This window comes from Mustela lutreola, chromosome 4 (genome assembly GCF_030435805.1).
Source record: "Mustela lutreola isolate mMusLut2 chromosome 4, mMusLut2.pri, whole genome shotgun sequence".
NCBI classification, from domain to species: domain Eukaryota; kingdom Metazoa; phylum Chordata; class Mammalia; order Carnivora; family Mustelidae; genus Mustela; species Mustela lutreola.
The window spans coordinates 70,467,377-70,490,897 of NC_081293.1; the positions used below are offsets into that span (position 1 = coordinate 70,467,377).

General features: G+C 38.2%; 1 protein-coding gene across 1 annotated transcript in view; it reads left to right on the top strand.

The window, feature by feature from the left end:
* Window positions 1-23,521, top strand: part of PCDH15 (protocadherin related 15) — a 723,362-nt gene that overhangs the window by 151,292 nt on the left and 548,549 nt on the right. The window lies entirely within an intron of this gene.

Consider the following 23,521-nt stretch of genomic DNA (forward strand, 5'->3'; position numbering starts at 1 on the left):
CTTTCTTTCTTTTTTAAAAAAATTTTATTTATTTATTTGACAGACAGAGATCACAAGTAGGCAGAGAGGCAGGCAGAGAAAGAGAGGAGGAAGTAGGCTCCCTGCCGAGCAGAGAGCCCGATGAGGGACTCGATCCCAGGACTCTGAGATTATGACCTGAGCCGGAGGCAGAGGATTAACCCACTGAGCCACCCAGGCACCCTAAACTACCTTTCCATAATCATTATATTGAAAAATCATATGGTCTCTTTTGTCACTTCAACTGCATCAGTTGGATGGTCTGAAAATAATAAACTCTTGCATAATTCTAAGAGTACAAATCTTTATCATTTTAATATGCCTGTGGATTGAATACATTGTAATTCACTTAGTCCATGTTTTAGCATTTAGCCCAGCTGATATGATAAGCGATGGTGAGCATTTTGACCTGACCAATAGGACCTCCCTTGCTTGTCATCCTGTTCCTTTTTATTTTTACTAGGAAGAAATGGCTTTCCCCCCTGACACATTCTCAGTGATAACTATGGCTCCTCCTCCCTCTTATGTTGTGTTTTACATCTGCATGGCCTTCTCTTTTTTTCCTGTGGGCTTTTATGTATATTCTCTGCTGCTTTTATCTCAGTTGTGAAAAAAAAGTTACATTTTATTTTAAAACTTCGTGGCTAATGTTTTCAATTAAGTGAAACAGAATGAATCAGCCCTCTGTATGCTTCAAACTATGTAAACTTCCAGTGGAAATGGGATGAAAAGTATTATTCATTGATTAATAGTGTGCCTCTCTGTGCATACATTATTCATTCCTCATGATATGATGTATATTAATTAATATATATTAATAATACATATTGTTGATTCCAATAGTTGAGGGAACTAGCCTAAGATCACGGCATTAGTGAGGCCAAGATTTTGAACATAGATTTTTTTGGCTTTTCAGCTGTATTACTTGTCTGTTGCTACATAACAAGAGTAAAATCAAGAGTGTTTTATAACAACACACATTTATTATTATTTCACAGTTTTCCTGGGCCAGTGGTCCAGGCACAGCATACCCTGGACCTTTGCTTCCAGCCACACAGCACTGAGGCCCAGTGTCATTAGGGGTATGGTCTCACTGAGAAGTGACTCAGAGAGCATATGCTTTGAGGTTTACTTAGGCTGCTGGCAGAATCCACATCCTTGTGGCTGTGGGATTAAAGTCTTCTGTGCCTGTTGGGTTGTCAGCTGAGACCACCTTCCACCTCTGAAGGCCGCTGTATTTCCTTGTCAAGAGGCCCTCACAAAATGGCTCATTCCTTTTTCAAAATTAGCAAGGGAAAGAGAGTCTCAACAAGATAATCCTTGGAATTTCATGTAATGTAGTGTAACCACATAATGTACATGGAAATAAAACTTCCCATCACCTTTGCCATATTCTTTTTTTTTTTTTAACATATATTATTTGCTTTAGCAGTACAGGTCTGTGAATCATCAGTCTTACACAATTCACAGCACTCACCATAGCACATACCCTCCCCAATGTCCATCACCCAGCCACCTCATCCCTCCCTTGCCCTGCAGCTTCCAGCAACCCTCAGTTTGTTTCCTGAGATTAAAAGTCTCTTTTGATTTGTCTCCCTCCCTGGTCCCATCTTGTTTATTTTTTTTTCCCTTCCTTCCACCACAACCCCCAACCCTATCTCTCAAATTCCTCATATCACAGAGAGTATATGATAATTGTCTTTCTCTGATGGACTTATTTCACTTAGCACATTGTTGCAAATGGCAAGACTTCCTTTATTTTTATGGCTGCATAGTATTCCATTGTGTATATATACCAGATCTTCTTTATCCATTCATCTGTTGATGGATAATAGTTTGGCTATTATGGACATTACTGCTATAAACATTGGGGTGTGCTTGCCCCTTTGGATCACTACATTTGTATCTTTAGAGTAAATACCCAGTAGTGCAACTGCTAGGTCATAGGGTAGCTCTATTTTCAACTTTTTGAGGAACTCCATACTGTTTTCCAGAGAGGCTGCACCAGCTTGCATTCCCACCAACCATATAGGAGGGTTCCCCTTTGTCCATATCCTCGCCAACATCTGTTATTTCCTGACTTGTTAATTTTAGCCATTCTAACTGGTGTGAAGTGGTATCTCACTGTGGTTTTTGATTTGTATTTCCCTGATGCCAAGTGCTGTGGAACATTTTCTCATCTGTCTGTTGGCCATTTGGATGTCTTCTTTGCAGAAATATCTGTTCATGTCTTCTACCCATTTCATTATTGGATTATTTGTTCTTTGGGTGTTGAGTTTGATAAGTTCTTTATAGATTTTGGATACTAGTCCTTTATCTGTTATGTCATTTGCAAATATATTCTCTCATTATGCTCATTGTTTTTTGGTTTTGTTGACTGTTTCTTTTGCTGTGCAAAAGTTTTTTTTATCGTGATAAAGTCCCAATAGTTCATTTTTTCCATTGCTTCCCTTTGCCTTTGGGGAATATATCATGCCAGTACTTTCTGGCCTTCCAAGTCTCTGTGGGTAAGTCTACAGCCAATTTAATATTTCTACCATTGTATGTTATAGACTTCTTGTCCCAAACTGCTTCTAGGAAGAAGTTGCTGTGGCTGAGGTGAAAGAGGTTGCTGTCTATGTTCTCCTCAAGGATTTTGATGGATTCCTTTCTCACACTGAGGTCTTTCATCCATTTTGAGTTTATTTTTGGGTGTGGTGTAAAGAAATGGTCCAGTTTCATTCTTTTTCATGTGGCTATACAATTTTCCCAACACCATTTGTTGAAGAGACTGTCTTTTTTCCATTGGACCTGTTTCCTACTTTCTTGAAGATTAGTTGACCATAGAGTTGAGGGTCTATTTCTGGGCTCTTTTTTTTCTGTTCCATTGATCTATGTATCTGTTTTTATGCCAGTACCATACTGTCTTGATGATGACAGATTTGTAATAGAGCTTGAATTTTGGAATTGTGATGCTGCCAACTTTGCCTTTTTTTTTTTTTTTTTCCAACATTCCTCTGGCTATTCGGGGTCTTTTCTGTTTCTGTATAAAATTTAGGATTATTTGTTCCATTTCTTTGAAAATAATTGATGGTATTTTGATAGGGATTGTGTTAAATGTGTAGAATGATTTAGGTAACAGACATTTTCACAATATTTGCTCTTCCAATCTATGAGCATGGAATGTTATTCCATTTCTTCCTCAGTTTCTTTCATGAGCACTTTATATTTTCTGAGTACAGAGTCTATGCCTCTTTGGTTAGGTTTATTCCTTGGTATCTTATGGTTTGGAGTACAATTGTAAATGGGATTGATTCCTTAATTTCTCTTTTTTCTTTCCTGTTGTTGGTGTATAGAAATGCAACTGATTTCTATGCATTGATTTTATATCCTGACACTTTACTGAATTCCTGTATGAGTTCTAGCAGATTTTGAGTGGAGTCCTTTGGGTTTTCCACACAAAGTATCATATCATCTGCAAAGAGTGAGAGTTTGACTTCTTCTTTGCTGATTCTGATGCCTTTTAAAATCTTTTTTTAATGTTTTTGTCAAATTGCTGAGGCTAGACTTCTAGAACTATGTTGAATAGCAGTGGGGAGAGTGGACAGCCCTGCCATGTTCCTGACCTTAGACAAAAAGCTCTCAGTTTTTCCCCATTGAGAATGATATTCACTGTGAGATTTTCATAGATGGCATTTATGATATTGAGGTATGTATCCTCTGTCCCTACACTGTGAAGAGTTTTGAATAACAAAGGAATGCTGTACCTTGTCAAATACATTTCCAGCATCTGTTGAGAGCATCATATGGTTCTTGTTCTTTCTTTTATTAATGTATTGTAACATATTGATTAATTTGAGGATGTTGAACCAACCTTGCAGCCAGCCCAGGAAAAATCCCACTTGGTTATGGTGAATAATCCTTTTAATATACTGTTGGATCTTATTGGTTAGTATTTGGGTGAGAATTTTTGCATCCATGTTCATCATGGATATTGGTCTATAATTCTCCTTTATGATGGGGTCTTTATTTGGTTTAGGGATTAAGTAATGCTGGCCTCAAAAGATGAGTTTAGAAGTTTTCCTTCTGTTTCTATTTTTTGAAACATCTCCAGAAGAATGGGTATTATTTCTTCTTTACATGTTTAATAGAATTTCTCTAGGAAGCCATATGGCTCTCCCAAATGTTGGGGGATTTTTGATGACTGCTTCAATTTCCTTGCTGGTTATGGGTCTGTTCAGGTTTTCTATTTCTTCCTGGTTCCATTTTGGTAGTTTATATGTCTCTAGGAATGCATGCATTTCTGCCAGATCATCAAATTTGCTGCTGTAGTTGCTCATAATATGTTCTTATAACTGTTTTTATTTCTTTGGTGTTGGTTGTGATCTCTCCTCTTTAATTCATGATTTTATTAATTTGTGTCCTTTCTCTTTTCTTTTTTATAAGTCTGACCTGGTGTATATCAATCTTATTAATTCTTTCAAACAACCACGTCTTACTTTTATTGATTTTTTAAAAATATTTTATTCATTTATTTGACAGAGAGTTAGAGAGCGAGCCCAAGTAGGTAGAGCAGCAGGCAGAGGGAAAGGGAGAAGCAGGCTTTCTGCTGAGCAGAGAGCCTGATGTAGTGCTCAATTCCAGACCCGAGGATCATGACCTGAGCCAAAGGCATCTGCTTAACTGACTGAGCCACCCAGGTGCTCCTCATTGATTTGTTCTACTGTTTTTTTGTTTTTTCTATTTCATTGATTTCTGCTCTGATTTTTATGATTTCTCTTCTCCTTCTGGGTTTAAGCTTTGTTTGTTGTTCTTCCTTTATTTGCAGGGTTGATTGTGCACTGGACACCTTTCTTGTTCCTTGAGAAAGGCTTGTTTTGCTATATACTTTCCTCTCAGGACCCTCTTTGCTGTGTCCCAAAGATTTTGAACAGTTGTGTTTTTATTTTCATTTCATATGCCCCATGTTAGGGGCATAGATATTTAAAATTGTTAGGTCTTCTTGCTGTACAGACCCTTTAATTATAATTTAGTGTCCTTCCTCATCTCTTATTATGTTTTGGCTTAAAATTAAATTTATCTGATATAAGGATTGCCATTTGTTTCCATGAATTTTTTCAATTCTTCTTTAATTTCCTGGTTAACCCACTCATTCTTTAGAAGGATGCTCTTTAGCTGCCATGTATTTGCATTCTTTCCAACATTCCTCTTGGGTTTGAATTCTAGTTTCAAAAGCATTCTGGTCTGCAAATATGTAGGGAATGATCCCAATCTTTTGATACCAGTTGACACCTGATTTGTGACCTAGGGTGTGATATATTCTGGAGAATGTTCCATGTTCACTAGAGAAGAATGTGTATTCTGTTGCTTTGGGATGGAATGTTCTGAATGTATCTGTGATGTCCTTCTGGTCCAGTGTGTCATTTAAGGTCTTTATTTCCTTGTTGATTTTTTGCTTAGATGAACTGTCCATTTCAGTGAGGGGAGTGTTAAAGTCCCCTCCTATTATTGTATTACTGTTGATGTGTTTATTTTATATTGTTCTTAACTGGTTTATATAATTGGCTGCTCCTATGTTAGGGGCATAGATATTTAAAATTGTTAGGTCTTCTTGCTATAAGACCCTGTAATTATAATATAGTATCCTTCCTCATCTCTTATTATGGTCTTTGGCTTAAAGTCTAATTGATCCAATATAAGGATTGCCACCCCAGCTTTACTTTGATGTCCACTAGCATTGTAAATTGTTTTCCACCCTCTCACTTTAAGTCTGGAGGTGTTTTGGAGTCTAAAATGGTTCCTTGTAGACAGCATATTGATTGGTCTTGTTTTTGTTTTTGTTTTTTATTCCATTCTGAAATCCTGTGTCTTTTGATTAGGGCACTTAAACCATTTAGATTCAGAGTAACTATTGAAAGATATGCATTTAGTGCCATTATACTGTCTGTAAGATGACTGTCACTGTGTGTTGTTTCTGTTCCTTTCTGGTCTGTTACCTTTAGGCTCTCTCTTTGCTTAGAAGACTGCTTTCAATATTTCCTGTAGGGCTAGTGTGGTGTTTGCAAATTCTTTTAGTTTTGTTGTTGTCGTCGTCGTTGTTGTTGTTGTTTTGTTTTTGTTTTTGTCCTGGAAGATTTTTATCTCTCCTTCTATTTTCAGTGACAGGCTAGCTGGATTCAGTATTCTTGGCTGCATATGTTTCTTGTTAATGCTCTGAATATATCATGCCAGTCCTTTCTGGCCTGCCAGGTCTCTGTGGATAAGTCTGCTGCCAATCTAATGTTTCTAACATTGTATATTACAGACTTCTTGTCCCAAGCTGCTTTCAGGATTTTTCTCTTTGTCACTGAGACTTTTAAGTTTTACTATTAGATGATGGGGTATGGACCTATTTTTATTGATTTTGATGCGGGTTCTCTGTGCCTCCTGGATTTTGATCATTGTTCCCTTCGCCAAATTAAGGAAATTCTTTGCTATAATTTGCTTCAATATACCTTCTTCCCTTTCTTTCCTCTTCTGGGATCCCAATTATTCTAATATTGTTTCATCTTATGATACCACTTATCTCTCAAATTCTCCCTTCATGCTCCAGTAGTTGTCTCTCTTTTCTCTCAGCTTCTTTATTCTCCATCATTTGGTCTTCTATATCACTAATTCTCTCTTCTGCCTCATTTATCCTAGCAGTAAGAGCCTCCATTTTTTATTGCACATTATTAATAATGTTTTTTTATTTCAATTTGGTGAGATTTTAGTTCTTTTATTTCTCCAGAAAGGGATTCTCTAGTATATTCCATGCTTTTCTCGAGCCCAGCTAGCAACTTGATAATTGTCATTCTTAACTCTAGTTCTGACATATTACTAATGTCTGTATTGATTAGGTCCCTAGCTGTCAATAGTGAATCTTGTTCTTTTTTTTTTTTTTTTTTTTTTTTTTTTTGAGGAGTTTTTCTGCCTGGTCATTTTATCCAAATAGGAATAGATGAATGAGAGAACAAAATACTATAATGGTGAAAACAACCCCAGAAAAATATATACTAACTAAATCAGAAGAGACCTGAAACTGTGGGGAGAAGAAGGGGGAGGAATATATATATATATATATATATATATATATATATATATATATATATATATATATTAGACTGGTGAGTATAACAGAGCCATGTGCTTCACTTCAGGTGTATTTTAGTCTGTGAGAAGAAACTGCCTTCCATAATTTTAAAGAAAGAAAAACTTTTATATATATAAAATAAAGGGTAAACACATGAAGGAGTGGAATATGAATATAAAGATGAAAATTTTAAAAAATTCTAAAAAGGGAATTGATAAAGTTTGTTAAAAAAAGAAAAAAAAAAGGAAAGAATGTCATCAGGCTGGAGACTAGAACAAAGCCATGCACTAGATTTAGGGTATATTTTGTTTTTGTTTTTTAAGATTTTATTTATTTATTTGACAGACAGAGATCACAAGTAGGCAGAGAGGCAGGCAGAAAGAGAAGGGGAAGCAGGCTCCCCACTGAGCAGAATGCCCAATGTGGGGCTCAATCCCAGGACCCTGGGATCATGACCTGAGCCGAAGACAGAGGCTTTAACCCACTGAGCCACTGAGGCACCACTATATTTTGTTCTGTTACAAGAAAGTGTATCCCAAAATTTTAAAGAAAGAGAAACATATATGTATACAAAAAGTAAGGTTATAACAATGAAAATATATGAAAATTATGACTATAACAATGAAAATTTGGAAAGTTTTTTTAAAGGTATTGATAGGATAAGATAGTTTAAAAAGTTTAAAATAGGAAAGAGGAAAAATTTTTTTAAAAAGAATGAGAAACAAAATTAAAAATTTATCTTTGTGGGGCGCCTGGGTGGCTCAGTGGGTTAAGCCGCTGCCTTCGGCTCAGGTCATGATCTCAGGGTCCTGGGATCAAGTCCCGCATCGGGCTCTAGGCTCAGCAGGGAGCCTGCTTCCTTCTCTCTCTCTCTGCCTGCCTCTCAGTGTACTTGTAATTTCTCTCTGTCAAATAAATAAATAAATCTTTTAAAAAAAATTATCTTTGAAAGACTATAGAATCACGGGAAAAAAGCCATGCATTCTATGTGTTGCTTTCCCCCCCTCTGGAGTTGCGCAGATCTCATTGATTGGCAAACTTGGTCTTTGCTGGATGTTCTTACTGTTCTTCTGAGGGAAGAGTCTGTTGCCATGATTCTCAAATGTCTTTGCCTAATACAGGCTAGTAATCTGCATGGTTTTGGTCTCAGGAGCTTTTGTTCCCTGAATGCTTTCCGTAGAGCTCTGGAATACAGGAATGAAGATGGCAGCCTCCCAATATCTGCCTGTAGGAACTGAGAGCTTGCGGCTGCCATCCTCTGTGCACCCCAGAGAAAAGCAGTCAATCTCTCCCATCTCCCTGGTTTCTGGCTATGCTCCATGCTCACCTGGCCTGTTACCAAGCGTTTCTGTCTCTGGTGCACAGCCCCGTTTGGAGTCTCCAAACCCAGCAGTTTCCTGCCATGTTGCTTCTCCCAGGGAAGGAAGACCTCCCTGGATCTGCCCCCTGAGGGGTCTCCGCTTCAAGAGCAGTTTCCCTACTATCCCTCAGATCACAGCCTCAAATAATGCCGAGTTAAGAGCTCACTGCTTGGCTCTATCTCCATAGCCAGATTCCCCACTCCTATATTTGGGAGCTCTGCCACCTCTGGCCTTTCTATGACCCTGAGGATTCTAAGACCACACTGTCCCTGCAAGAGCTCCACCCCCAACTTAGCCTCTAGAGCAACGTCTCTCAGTGGAGCTGACTTCTCAAAGTTTTGATTTTGTGCTCCACTGCTCTGTCACTTGCCGGGAGCCAGCCCCTCCCCCTGCAGTCTATCTTCAAGTACGTCACCTCAGATTCACTTCTCCACACATCCTATCTTCCAGAATGTTCTTAGAATTGCTACTCTTTTCTCTTTGATCTCCTGTTGAGTTTGTAGGTGTTCAGAATTGTTTGATAACTATCGAGCTGAACTCCTACAACGCAATATTAGATCTCCTACTTCACCATCTTGCTAACCATGGTGCCATATTCCTTGGTTAGAAGAAAGTCACAGGTTTCACCTGCACTCAGGGGAAGACCCTCATGTCACACCAAGAGCTAGCCATCACAGGATCTGTCCACCATGGAGCCTTTCCAGATTCTTGAGAGCTCAGGGTCCACCCTCCATGTTCAGGATTCTTCCTTGTGTCACACTGGAATGGAGGTATTATGGTTGTACCAAAGGTCTCTGGGTTAGTGTGTTCACTTCTTAAACTAGTACTCCCAGTCTAAGCTGAAGATTAATTGGCCGATCCTTAATACCAGCTATCTTTCTTCTTTTATGAGTGGTATGCTATAAGGTCAAAGACTGTGAGTGTGTGTGTGTGTGTGTGTAATCTGTATCTATAATCTATCTATAATATGGGAAAATTAGTTCTAGGTTCAGGTCACTGAAAATTATATTTTACTATTCTCCCTCTGTCCTCTTTTAAAAAAAAAATTCATTTATTTATTTGAGAGAGAGAGAGAGGTGGGGAGGGGCAGAGGGAGAAAATCTCAAGCCGACTCCTCACTCAGCTAAACATGGAGCCCAACATGGGGCTCCATCACAGAACCCATGAGATCACGGCCGGAGCTGAAACCACGAGTCAGATTCTCAACTGACTGAGCCACCCAGGCACCACAGTTTCTCCCTGTATCTTACTTGATACTTGATCTTGCTTACTTGATTCAGGAATTATGGAACACTACATAAAAAACTAATGATGTACTGTATGGGGAATAATATAATATAATAAAAATAATACAAATAATAAAATTCTGTGCTTCTATTTTGAGTTGGATAAGTGATATACAAACAAAATAAACATGACTTCTACACAAAACTGAATAATGCATATGCATTTCTTTACTACTTTACTTGCAACAGAATATACACATTAGCGATGGTCTAAATGACAAGACACTTATATCAATTTCTAAGGAAGAAGTTAAGGTAGAAGGAATAAAAAAGAAAAAAGAAACCCTCTTATTTAAGTTTTTCTATGTCTGTGCCAGGCTTGATAGATCACCTCTCGAACACCATGAAGTAAAACATCACAAGTAAGTAGAAAGTGTCATTACTCAGATAATGTAAGGTGCACTCAAACAAAGCTGCTTGTTTTGCAATGCTTTGTTCTTTTGAGGTAAATAAAGTATAATTGTGAAGACCCTTGTCACTTTGCAAAGCAGAATGCTTGTAGTTTCTGCACATTTTAGTGTCAACAGTGTTGACATGATTAGGGTCATTTTCCAACTTTAGCAGGCGTTCCATGCGGTTCATATGCTCTTAATATGCCAACACAGCCCAGTCAAAATTTAGGTGATTGGGGTTTTTTTCTCCCCCCCATCTTGGAATGGTTTCACTTTTTATTGCCCACAAAAACAAACTCGAAATACACACTCCATATTTTTATATTATTAAACTGTACTCCACTAAGAATACCTCTTATGGGGTGAAGTCATTTATGAAAAAAATTATATACTGAACACAATTCAGGAATTCAGAGTAGCCATCCATATTCTTGAAATTATATCATTTGATGTACTTTATTACAATTTCACATTTTTTATATTCAACAAAGTTACATGGTCTCAGTGTTAGTTAGAGTCTGGGCTCTGTGTACCAATACACAAGGACTTTCTTGAAGCTAAGGATTACATATCAGTTCCAATAGAGACCAGTTGGGATTTCTGTCATCTCTGTCATTTTTTTCTTGATGATTCTCTACTCTGCAGTAGAAACCCTTCAGCCGTTATTTCCAAACTTTCCAAGTATCTCCTCCTATTTCAAATCATCTTTTTCACACTGTAAGCCCTCAGTGATCTCTCTTCACCCAAAGCTGAAAACCCTCTCATATTATATTACACAATTTAGCACTCAATTACATAGAATTCTATTATTTTACAGTTCTCTCATGAATATTTATGCCAGCCCCCCAGTAGTTCAAGCTTCTGAGGAGGGCACTGTGTTTTTTCCCTCCTCAATGTTAACCTTAATATCCATCATTTTTTAAAATTTTTTATTAACTTATAATGTATTATTATGCCCAGGGCTACAAGTCTGTGAATCACCAGATTTACACACTTCACAGCACTCACCATAGCACATACCTTCCACTATGTCCATAACCCAACCACCCTCTCCCTATCCCCCTCGACCCGGCAACCCTCAGTTTTTTTTTGTGACATTGAGAGTCACTTACAGTTTATCTCCCTCCTGATCCCATTTTGTTTCATATCTTTTCCTAGCCCCCAACACCCCCTTGTTGCCTCTCAACTTCCTCATATCAGGGAGATCATATGATAGTTGTCTTTCTACGATTGACTTATTTCGCTAAGCATAATACCCTCTAGTTCCATCCATATCATTGCCAATGGCAAGATTTCATTCTTTTGATGGTTGATATATATATATATATACCACTTCTTCTTTATTCATTCATCTGTTGATGGACATCTAGATTCATTCCATAGTTTGGCTACTGTGGACATTGCTGCTATAAATATTTGAGTGCACATGCTCCTTCAGATCACAACATTTGTGTCTTTAGGGTAAATACCCAGTAGTCGGATTGCTGGGTTATAGGGTAGCTCTATTTTCAACTTTCTGATGAACCTCCATGCTGTTTTCCAGAGTGGTTGCACCAGCCTTCATTCCCACCAACAGTGTAGGAGGGTTCCCCTTTCTCTGCATCCTTGCCAATGTCTCTCATTTCTTGACTTGTTAATTTTAGCCATTTTGACTAGGTGAGGTGGTATCTCACTGTGGTTTTGATTTGTATTTCCCTGATGCCGAGTGATGTTGAGCACTTTTTCATGTGTCTGTTGGCCACCTGAATGTCCTCATTGTAGAAGTATCGGTTCATGTACTCTTCCCATTTCTTGATTGGATTATTTGTTTTTTGCATGTTGAGTTTGATAAGTTCTTTATAGATTTTGGATACTAGCCCTGTATCTGCTATATCTTTTGCAAATATCTTCTCCCATTCTGTCAGTTGTCTTTTGGTTTTGTTGACTTTTTCCTTTGCTGTGCAGAAGCTTTTTATCTTAATGAAGTTCCAATAGTTCACCTTTTGCCCTTGCTTCCCTTGCCTTTGGTGATGTTTCTAGGAAGAAAATGCTACTGTGGCTAAGGTCAAAGCTTGCTGCCTGTGTTCTCCTCAAGGATTTCAATGGATTCCTTTCTCACAATGAAGTCCTTCATCCATTTTGAGTCTGTTTTTCTGTGTGGTATAAGGAAATACTCCAGTTTCATTTTTCTGCACGTGGCTGTCCAATTTTCCCACCACCATTTGTTGAAAAGACTTTTTTCTATTGGACATTCTTTCCTGCTTTGTCAAAGATTAGTTGACCATAGGGATGAGCATCTATTTCTGGGCTCTCTATTCTGTTCCATGGATCTATGTTTCTGTTTTCCTGCCAGTACCATACTGTCTTGATTATGACAGCTTTGTAAGAGAGCTTGAAGTCTAGAATTGTGATGCCACCAACTTTGGATTTCTTTTTCAATATTCCTCTGGCTATTCAAGGTCTTTTCTGGTTCCATATAAATTTTAGGATTATTTGTTCCATTTCTTTAAAAAAAAAATAGACGGGATTTTGATAGGGGTTACATTAAATTTGTAGATTGCTTTAGGTAGCATAGATATTTTCACAATATTTGTTCTTCCAATCTATGAGCATGGATAATTTTTCCATTTATTTGTGTCTTCCTCAATTTCTTTCATGAGTACTTTACAGTTTTCTGAGTACAGACTCTTTGCCTCTTTGGTTAGGTTTATTCCTAGGTATCTTACAGTTTTGGGTGCAATTGTAAATGGGATTGATCCTTAATTTCTCTTTCTTCTGTCTTGTGGTTGGCGTAGAGAAATACAACTGATTTCTGTGCATTGATTTTATATCTTGATACTTTACTGAATTTCCTGTACAAGTTCTAGCAGATTTGGAATGGAGTCTTTTGGGTTTTCCACATAAAGTATCATATTATCTGCAAAGAGTGAGAGCTTGACTTCTTCTTTGCTGATTTGGATGCTTTTAATTTCTTTTTATTGTCTGATTGCTGAGGCTAGGACTTCTAGTAGTATGTTTAATAGCAGCGGTGATAATGGACATCCCTGCCAGTGTTCCTGAGCTTAGCAGAAAAGCTCTCAGTTTTTCTCCATTGAGAATGATATTTACTGTGTTTTTTGTAGATGGCTTTGATGATATTGCGGTATGTACCCTCTATCCCTACACTTTGCAGAGTTTTGATCAGGAAAGGATACTGTACTTTGTCAAATGCTTTTTCAGCATCTATCGAGAGTATCATAAGTTTCCTGTTCTTTCATTAATGTGTTGTATCACATTGATTGATTTGCAGATGTTGAACCAACCTTGCAGTCCTGGGATAAATCCCACTTGGTCATGGTGAATAATCCTTTTAACGTGCTGTTGGATCCTATTGGCTAGTATTGTAGTGAGAATTTTCACATCTGTATTCATCAAGGATATTGGTCTGTAATTCTCTTTTTTTGATGGGATCTTTGTCTGGTTTTGGGATCAAGGTAATGCTGGTCTCAGAAAATGAGGTTGGGGGACGCCTGGGTGGCTCAGTTGGTTAAGCAGCTGCCTTCAGCTCAGGTCATGATCCCAGTGTCCTGGGATCGAGTCCCACATTAGGCTCCTTGCTTGGCGGGGAGCCTGCTTCTCCCTCTGCCTCTGCCTGCCATTCTATCTGCCTGTGCTCGCTCTCTCCCCCCCCCCCTCTCTGATAAATAAATAAAATCTTTTAAAAAAAAAGAAAATGAGGTTGGAAGTTTTCCTTCCATTTCTATGTTTTGGAACAGTTTCAGGAGAAAGGTATTAATTCTTCTTTTAATGTTTGGTAGAATTCCATGGGAAGCCATCTGACCCTGGGCTCTTGTTTGTTGGGAGATTTTTGATGACTGCTTCAGTCTCCTTACTGGTTACAGGTCCGTTCAGGTTTTCTCTTTCTTTGGGTTCAGTTGTGGTAGTTTTTATGTCTCTTGGAATGCTTGCTTTTCTTCCAGATTGTCAAATTTGCTGGCTATAGTTGCTCATAATATGTTCTTATAATTGTTTTTATTTCTTTGGTATTGATTGTGATCTCTCCTCTTTCATTCATGAATTTATTTATTTGGGTCATTTCTCTTTTCTTTGATAAGCCTTGCCAGGGGTTTATCAATCTTATAAATTCTATCAAAGAACAGCTCCTAGTTTCATTGATTTGTTCTATTGTTTTTTGTTTTGTTTTTGTTTTCTTTGGTTTGGTTTCTATTTCATTGTTTTCTGCTCTGATCTTTATTATTTCTCTTCTGTTGCTGGGTTTAGGCTTTCTTTGTTGTTCTTTCTCCAGCTCTTTTAGGTGTAGGGTTAGGATGTGTATTTGAGACCTTCTTTATTGAGAAAGGTTTGTATTGCTGTATATTTTCCTCTCAGGACTGCCTTTGCTGTGTCCCACAGATTTTGAACCATTGTGTTTTCATTATCATTTGTTTCCATGATTTTTTTTTTCAATTCTTCTTTAATTTCCTGGTTGACCCATTGATTCTTTAGAAGGATTCTCTTTAGTCTCCATGTATTCAGGTGCTTTCCCAATTTCCTCTTGTGATTGAGTTCTAGCTTCAGAGTATTGTGGTCTGAAAATATGAAGGGTATGATCCCAATCTTTCTGTAGCAGTTGAGACCTGATATGGGACCGAGGATGTGATCTATTCTAGAGGATGTTTCATGTGCACTAGAGAAGAATGTGTATTCTGTTGCTTTGGGCTGGAATATTATGAATATATCTGTGATGTCCATCTGGTCCAGTGTGTCATTTAAGGCTTTTATTTCCTTGTTGGTCTTTTGCTTGGAATATCTGTCCATTTCAGTGAGGGGGGTATTAAAGTCCCCTACTATTATTGTATTATTGTTGATGTGTTTCTTTGATTTTGTTATTAATTGGTTCATATAGTTGGCTGCTCTCCTGTTACGGACATAGATATTTAAAATTGTTAGATTTTCTTGTTGAACAGACCCTTTGAGTATGATATAGTGTCCTTGCTCATCTCTTATTATAGTCTTTGGCTTAAAATCAAATTGATCTGATATAAGGATTGCCATCCCAGCTTTCTTTTAATGTGCATTAGCATGGTAAATTGTTTTCCACCCCCTCACTTTAAATCTGGAAGTATCTTTGGGTCTAAAATGAGTTTCTTGTAGACAGAATATTGATAGGTTTTGTTTTCTTATCCACTCTGATACCCTGTGTCTTTTGATTAGGGCATTTAGCCCATTTACATTCAGGGTAACTATTGACAGATATGAATTTAGTGCTATTGTATTGCCTGCAAGGTGACTATTACTGTATGTTGTCTCTGTTCCTTTCTAGTCTACTATTTTAGGCTCTTTCTTTGCTTAGAGGACCCCTTTCAATATTTCCTGTAGAGCTGGTTTGGAGTTTACAAATTCTTTTAGTTTTTCTTTGTCCTGGAAACTTTTTATCTCTCCTATGTTCAATGATAGCCTAGCTGGATATAGTATTCTTGGCTACGTGTTTTTTCATTTAGTGTTCTGAATATATCATGGTAGTTTTTTCTAGACTGCCTGGTCTCTATGGATAAGTCTGCTGTCAATCTAGTATTTTTACCATTGTATGTTACAGACTTCTTGTCCCAGGCTACTTTCAGGATTTTCTCTTTGTCACTAAGACTTGTAAATTTTGCTATTAGATGACCGGATGTGGACCTATTCTTATTGATTTTGATGGAGAATCTCTGCACCTCCTGGATTTTGATGCTTATTCCCTTTGCCATACTAAGGAAATTCTCCACAATAATTTGCTCCAATATACCTTCTGTTCCCTTCTCTCTTTCTTCTTCTTCTGGAATTCCAATTATTCTAATTTTTTGTCTTATGGTATCACTTATCTCTCGAATTCTCCCCTCGTGGTCCAGTAGCTGTTTGTCCCTCTTTTGCTTAGCTTCTTTATTCTCTGTCATTTGGTCTTCTATATCATTAATTCTCTTGTTTGCCTCTTTTATCTTGGTCATAAGAGCCTCCGTTTTTTATTGCACTTCATTAATAGCTTTTTTGATTTCAGCTTACTTAGATTTTAGTTCTTTTATTTCTCCAGAAAGGGCTTTTATTTCTCCAGACAGAGTTTCTCTAATATCTTCCATGTCTTTTTCAAGCCCAGCTAGCACCTTGAGAATTGTCATTCTGAACTCTAGATCTGACATATTACCAATGTCCATATTGATTAGTTCCCTAGCCTTTGGTACTGCCTCTTGTGTTTTGTTTGTTTGTTTGGATTGGATTGGTTTGGTTTGGTTTGGTTTTTGTTCTTTGTTTTTTTTTGTGGTGAGTTTTTCTGCATTGTCCAGAGTTTTTCTGCATTTATCCAAATAAGAATATATGAAGGACAGAATAAAATACTAAAAGGTGGCAAAGACTCCAGGAAAATGTGTGTTAACCAAATCAGAAGATACCCCAAATCATGGGGGGAAGAAAGGTGTTAAAAGAAGGTCAGGAAAAAAAAATTAAAAAGAAAAAAAAAGAAAAGAAAAATATATATATTACACTAGTGAATAGACCAGAGCAACCCTCTTAATTTGGGGAGTATTTTGGTCTCTTAGAAGAAAATAAAGAAATTTTAAACAATGAAAAAAAAAACATATATATATAAAATACATAATATGTATGTATATATACATACATATACATGCATACATGTATGTATGTATGTATACATACGTGTGTGTGAACACACACACACAAAATAAAGGTAAACACAATGAAGTGATGGAATATGACTATAAAGATGAAAATTTTGAAAAAAATTCTAAAAAAGCAGTTGATAAGTTGGTTGGGAAAAGAAAGAAAAAGAAAGTGGAGAGAATTTGCTCAGGCTGGATACTAGCACAAGGCCCTGTGCTAGATTTAGGGTATATTTTGATCTGTTAGAAGAAGTTGTATCCCATTTTTTTTTAGAAGAAAAAACCCTATGTGTGTACCAAAAATAAAGTTAGATACAATGAAGGATAAAATATGACTATAAAAATGAAGGGTTTTTTTTTAAGATTTTTTATTTTATTTATTTGTCATAGAGAGAGAAGCGAGAGCAAGCACAGGCAGACAGAGTGGCAGGCAGAGGCAGAGGGAGAAGCAGACCCCCTGCCAAGCAAGGAGCCCGATGTGGGACTCGATCCCAGGACGTTGGGATCATGACCTGAGCCGAAGGCAGCCGCTTAACCAACTGAGCAACCCAGGCATCCCTAAAAATGAAGGTTTAAAAAGGTTTTTTTTGAAAGGTATTTTTAAGATAAACTAGTTAAAAAACATTAAAAGAGGTAAGAGTAAACATTAAAAAAATAGAATAGAAAAAAATAAAATTAAAAAAAATAATTAACTTTGCAAGACTAAAGAATCATGGGAAGAAACCATAAATTCCATGGTTTGCTTTCTCCTCTGGAATTCTGCTGTTCTTCTTGATAAGTGAACTTAGTCTTGGCTGGATTTCTTGCTGATCTTCTGGGGGAGGGACCTACTGTATTGATTCTCAAGTGTTTTTGCCTGAGGCTGAATTGCACTACCCTTGCCAGGGGCTGGGCTAAGTAATCTGCTCAGGTTTGCTTTTGGGAGCTTTTGTTCCCTGAACACTATCCATAGAGCTCTGTAGAACAGGAATGAAAATGGCAGCCTCCCAGTCTCCCGCCTAGAGGAGCCAAGAGCTTGGGGCCCCACTCCTCAGTGCGCCCTCAGAGAAAAGCACTCAATCACTCCCGCCTCCATGGTCTCCAGCCATACTCTGAGCTCACCCAGCCTGTGACCAAGCATCTCTATCTCTGACACACAGCCATCCTGGAGTCTCCAAGCCCAACAGATCCCTGCCGCTCTTCCTGGGGGGTGTCCCCAGATCTGCCACTTATGGGGTCCCTGCTCAAAGAGCAGTGACCTGACTGTGCCATAGATCACAGTTTAAGGTAACCCCTGAGTTGAGAGCTCTCTCCTTCGCTCCATCTCTATAGCCAGTGTCCCTGCTCTAATACCTGCGTGCTCTGCTACACTCAGACACCCCTGATCCTTCTGTGACCCTGCGGGACCTGAGACCATGCTGTTTCCACATGGGCTCCACCCCGACTTAGCCTCTGGAGCCATGTCCCTCAGTGGAGCCAACTTTTAAAAGTTCTGATTTTGTGCTCCCTTGCTCTGCCGCTTGCCGGGAGTCAGTCCCTCCCCCCTGTGGTCTATCTTCCTGTTGCTTTGGATTCACTTCTCCATAGTGGTCGACATTCTGTTTCTAGAATGGCTGCTCTTCCTCTCTTTGATCTCCTGTTGGATTTTTAGGTGTTGGGAATGGTTTGATAAACTATCTAGCTGATCTCCTGCTACCTGATGTCATCTCAGCCTGCTGCTCCTTTGCCATCTTCAAAATTTAGGTTTTTATGAAGTTACCAAACATGCATGTATTTCTTCCCTTTAGGAGTTTATCAAGTAATAATCTAGCTACAGAAGAATGTAGGCTGAGCTGGAATGAGTAATTTATATAACTGTAGTCCCAGAAATGTGAAAAAATGAAATGGAGGGACTACTCCCAAGAAACTAATGGAAAGTCTTGACAAAGATTTGAGCTTGATGAGAGTTTTGCTTAGCCTGTTAATCTTGGAATCCAGATGTATATCATGGCAGTGTTTATTGGTTAACCTCACTGAAAAGCTACAGATTGCTACTTTTTTACTTTTTTGATTTCAAATTTGTTTCAGTCACATAATGTGCATTTGGTAGCTTTGCTTATGTTTCCATTTGTAGCCAGTAACATGCAGTGTATCCTTCTGGCTAGATGATGCAGTAGCTGATCATTCTGCCAATTGGCTTAAACTGGGGAGAGGTTGTTGCAAGAGATTTTTTGCAATCCATATTGGTTATATACCTTTGAATAATTAATTGTTTTATAGCAACAACTAGTGGGTTCTGGACAGAGTGATTTTCTTTATTTTAATGTTTGGAAGGAACCCAAACAGTCAATTACTCTCTTTCCCTGTAGAACTTAATTTTTTGGCTTCGTTGAATTAGGTTAATTAGGAAAGCAATGTACCCCCTCCCACTCCCACCTCCACAGAATTTTTAGAGAACAATTCATTTGTGTTATAATGCCTATCGAAAGAAGCAAATAATTTTCACAGGAAAAATATTAAGTATCTAATTTTTACTTATACTATATTAGTATAGATACATACAGTTTGCATAAAAATATAAATATAATATATAATACAATATAACAATATTATAAATATAAATAATAATAACATAATATCTATTTATATGTAATTTAATGTGCATATGTGTGTGTGTGTGTTTGCTTTGAGTTCCTATAGAAGCAAACATGTGATAAAATTGAGTAGAAAGTGTTCAATCTAAAGATTGCCACTAGTAAGCCCTTCTTGGCATCAAATCTAATCTGAGTTTTTATGAGAAAAATCAGAATTGTCTGTGGTGAGGAAATGGAAAGAGTGGGTACAACCCCCTAGTAATGGTAGGCCTGGACAGATTGCCCTCAGTTGGATGTAAGAGATTCTCTCTACGCTTTCGTCTACAGAAAGCATTCTCTCTCTACCTTCTGACTTCCTAGAATGATTATTTGGGAATTTGAGTCCCAATAAATTCTTCCAGACTGCTGCCTTGCCCATGCATTAACCAAACATAATAACCTAGCTATGGAAATGAACAGTAGATGTTATTTGTAAAGAAGTCTGGGACATAAAATCAGTCACTTTGCTTTAGCTTCAGATAGTTTCTCTTTCAAAATGGTGTTGGCAACATCAACATCAGTAAATTTAAACTTTTCAAGTCTTCATTCTGTTCCAAGGACTGCAATTAGTACTTCATACACATTGTCGAGTTCAGTCATTGCTACAACCTACCAGGCTCTTCTTTGGTGCCACTTACCTCATGCACACTGGTAGGTAGGGAATGGCCTTGCTATAATGAGGAAATGGTATTGCTTCATAAGTTATTTCACAGTATACTCATGTTGTGAAATATTCTGGAAAATCTTTGTTCATAATCAAAAGGAAAGATTTAGCTGTGTAAGAAGATCTTCAGAAAAAAACTGAAGATCTGCAGCCTCCTTACTTAGTGCATGTAGAGTCCCCACTGGTGTCTACAACTGATGGATAATCTGTCCATCTGGAGAAGCTGTGGATATAGTGGAAACAATTGAAGACTTATTTTTCTGACCTAAATTAATAGATAAATGAAGATAGCTAAAAACTGGATCAAGTTTTTAATTTTGATGAAAAAATGTCTCTATTTAGAACCAAATCACCTTCAATCCCTACTTTTTGTTCTTTAGGATTAAGTTATTTATTTTGGAGAGAGAGAGGGAGAGGGAGTTCAAGCATGTAGGCAGGAGGGGCAGAGGGAGATGGAAACAAAGAATCCTCAAACAGATTCTTCACTGAGCCGAGCATGGAGTGCCACGTGGGGCTCAATCCTGTAGACCTGAAATTCTGACCTGAGCCAAATCAAGAGTCAGATACTTAACCTACTGAGCCAACCAGGCACCCCTAAATACCTACTCTCTGAAGGAAGAAGCACAAACCCCAATGTTTGAGGCCGGAAAACAATGACTATGATGTTTGGTGAAAAATCACTAAATTCTTAACTGTTCTACTTTTTTATTGTGTTTTTTGTTTTGTTTTGCATTATACTTGGGGTTTGTTTGTTTGCTTGTTTTTTTTTTTTTTTTTTTTTAAATTGTAGTTTTGGATAGTGCCCTGACAGTAGAACACACAGAACACATTTTTTTTTTTTCAGGTACCTACATATGGTGTTACAGATTTTTTAGCAAAGAGAAATTACAGGTGAGTGGGGTTGAGTAGTCTACCCACATTCACATGGTTAGTAAGGGGTGGATCCAGGATTGGAGTCTGCCAGTTCCAGGGCCAGCTCTCTCTTAACTTCTATGACATGAGTATCGAACTACATTTAATTCCTTTCTCCTGACTGCAGTCATTTTTTTACTATGACAAAAGAAAACTTTCATATAAGAGGGATCCCGTCTTGGGCACTGTGTTCTGCAAGATAGATCTCTTTTGGGTTAACACCTGCTGATTAATTGATCCCTTTATTTTCATGAAATATGTCTCTTCACCTCTAAAAATATCTTCTGTTCTGGTTTATTCTCTGATAATAATGGAGCCATCCAGCTTTCTTATTACTGTTGCTTTGTGTATCCTATCCTTTCATTTTTCATGTAGCTGTGTCTTTATAATTAAAATGGAGACAGGATTTTCAATATCACATTAAACAGAAGGTTTTACTGGAAAAGGAGGAAGCTTGCAAAACAACAGAAGAACCAAAGCACTGTGCTCTCTCCAAATGTCCAGCACTGGCTCAGGACACAGGCTTCCCAGGATGGAAATCCTGGATCCATGAGAAGGGCCATCCCCAAGACTGGCTTGCACATGGACCCTCAGTTGGCCTCAGTTAGGTATCACCTGTCCTGCTGGGAGGAAGGTGGAGATGGGGCTCTCCAGGGAACCCAGAGTGAACATCTCCTTCTCTTCCTCCTTCTTCTTTAAAAATTAATAAATAGTGCTCTTTACCTCATGCCTCCCTCAGCTGTGCTCTATTCTCTCTCTTCTCCAAACTTTCGGTCAAGATGACATGGCTTATGAGAGTATGGAGGGATTTTTAGTGACATGAAGCTGTGTTCTGGTGAAAGAAAAGTGAAACTCTTGCTTTTTTTTGGCACATTAGCCCTTGAAACAGTTCTTGCTGAGTTCTGGTCATGGAAGAGCACAGGGCTGAGGAGGGAGCCAGAAAACATAGCTGGATCTTCTCCATGAAAATTAAACATCATTAAAGTAGAAGTCCAGATACACAGATTCAGTTTCACTGTGTTAATTGTCATTAACATAACGATCCCAAGTTTCTCTGGTTATGATCCATTTGGACCACAGAGGGGGACTCCCTGCCCCTCCCTCTGCATGTCCCAGGAAGCCTGCTGCTTCTGCTACAATGCATGGCAGAGTCCAGGCCTGAATGCTGTTAGCCTATCTCCTGCTGTACCTTATTGTGTCTTTTTCTTCATTGGGAAATAGAATCTAATTTAATTTCTTATAAAGATTTTATTTATTTATTTGACAGACAGAGATCACAAGCAGGTAGAGAGGCAGGCAGAGACAGAGAGAGGAGGAAGCAGGCTCCCCGCTGAGCAGGGAGCCCGAAACGGGACTCGATCCCAGGACCCTGAGATCATGACCTAAGCCGAAGGCAGTGGCTTAACCCTCTGAGCCACCCAGGCACCCTAATTTAATTTCTTAATAACAGACTGACTTACTTATGAAATCATTTTTCAAAGCTTAGTGGTGTGATGTGCTTTGAAACCAGTGTGTACTTAGGCCTCGAACACGTTCCCAGGTCAGAAAATGCCATCGATGTCGGGTTGTACTTTGGGACATATTTTCTGTAGGGAATCTAGTTTCCATTTCAATAAAAAATAGAAGGATCAGTTTCACTCCCTATTTACAGGTGTGTGTACTAGTATGTGAATAAAGTAGAAGGAGATAATCTGCCACTCAGAAACGCAGGCGTGTGAATATGTGTTTAAACATAATTCAGATTTATTGCTACAAAAGGATGGTTTCCTTTAACATTCCTCAGACAGATGAAGCTCATTGATAATACTGTTACAAAGAAAAATAGTATAGCTTTAATTATTATTAATTACTATTAATTTGCTGAGAAAATCTTGCAAAGAGGCCCCGCCCCTTTTATCTGTGTCTCTGCAACGATGTAACATGTAGGCCAATTCCATGCCTTAAGAAAGTGCTTTAGATACGTTTGGCATTGTTATTCAAGCTAGATTTATATTTATGGATTATCTATATATTCTTGTATGCTCTCCTAAGGCAATGAGTTCTGTAGATGTATGCCATTTATTTTAATGTTTTTAGGAGGGTACATTTTTATTTGTATAGCCCCATCTCTTCTGGATGCCATAATTTTAATAAAATGGATTGGCTGAAAATGATTGCCCTAGGCTATAGTGCATTATTGTTTGGCAGAGGGATTGTTGCTATATGGGGGGAAAAATGGGATTTGAATCACATCACTGCTGTTTGCATCCAACTTGCAGAATGCATGGAATTTTTAACAAAATAGGCAAGGTTAGAGATGTGCTGTCATTTCAACTCATTCAACGCATGTCTACAATTTAGCCTGTTGAAAAGATAGTAAGAAAGCTAGGACCCAAAAGTTCCATTGGAAGATTGTGCTGTTTTTTTTTTTTCAAGATTTTATTTATTTATTTGACAGAGAGAGTTCACAGTAGACAGATAGGCAGGCAGAGAGAGAGAGAGGGAAGCAGGCTCCCCGCTGAGCGGAGATTCCCGATGCGGGACTCGATCCCAGGATCCTGAGATCATGACCTGAGCCGAAGGCAGCGGCTTAACCCACTGAGCCACCCAGGCGCCCACA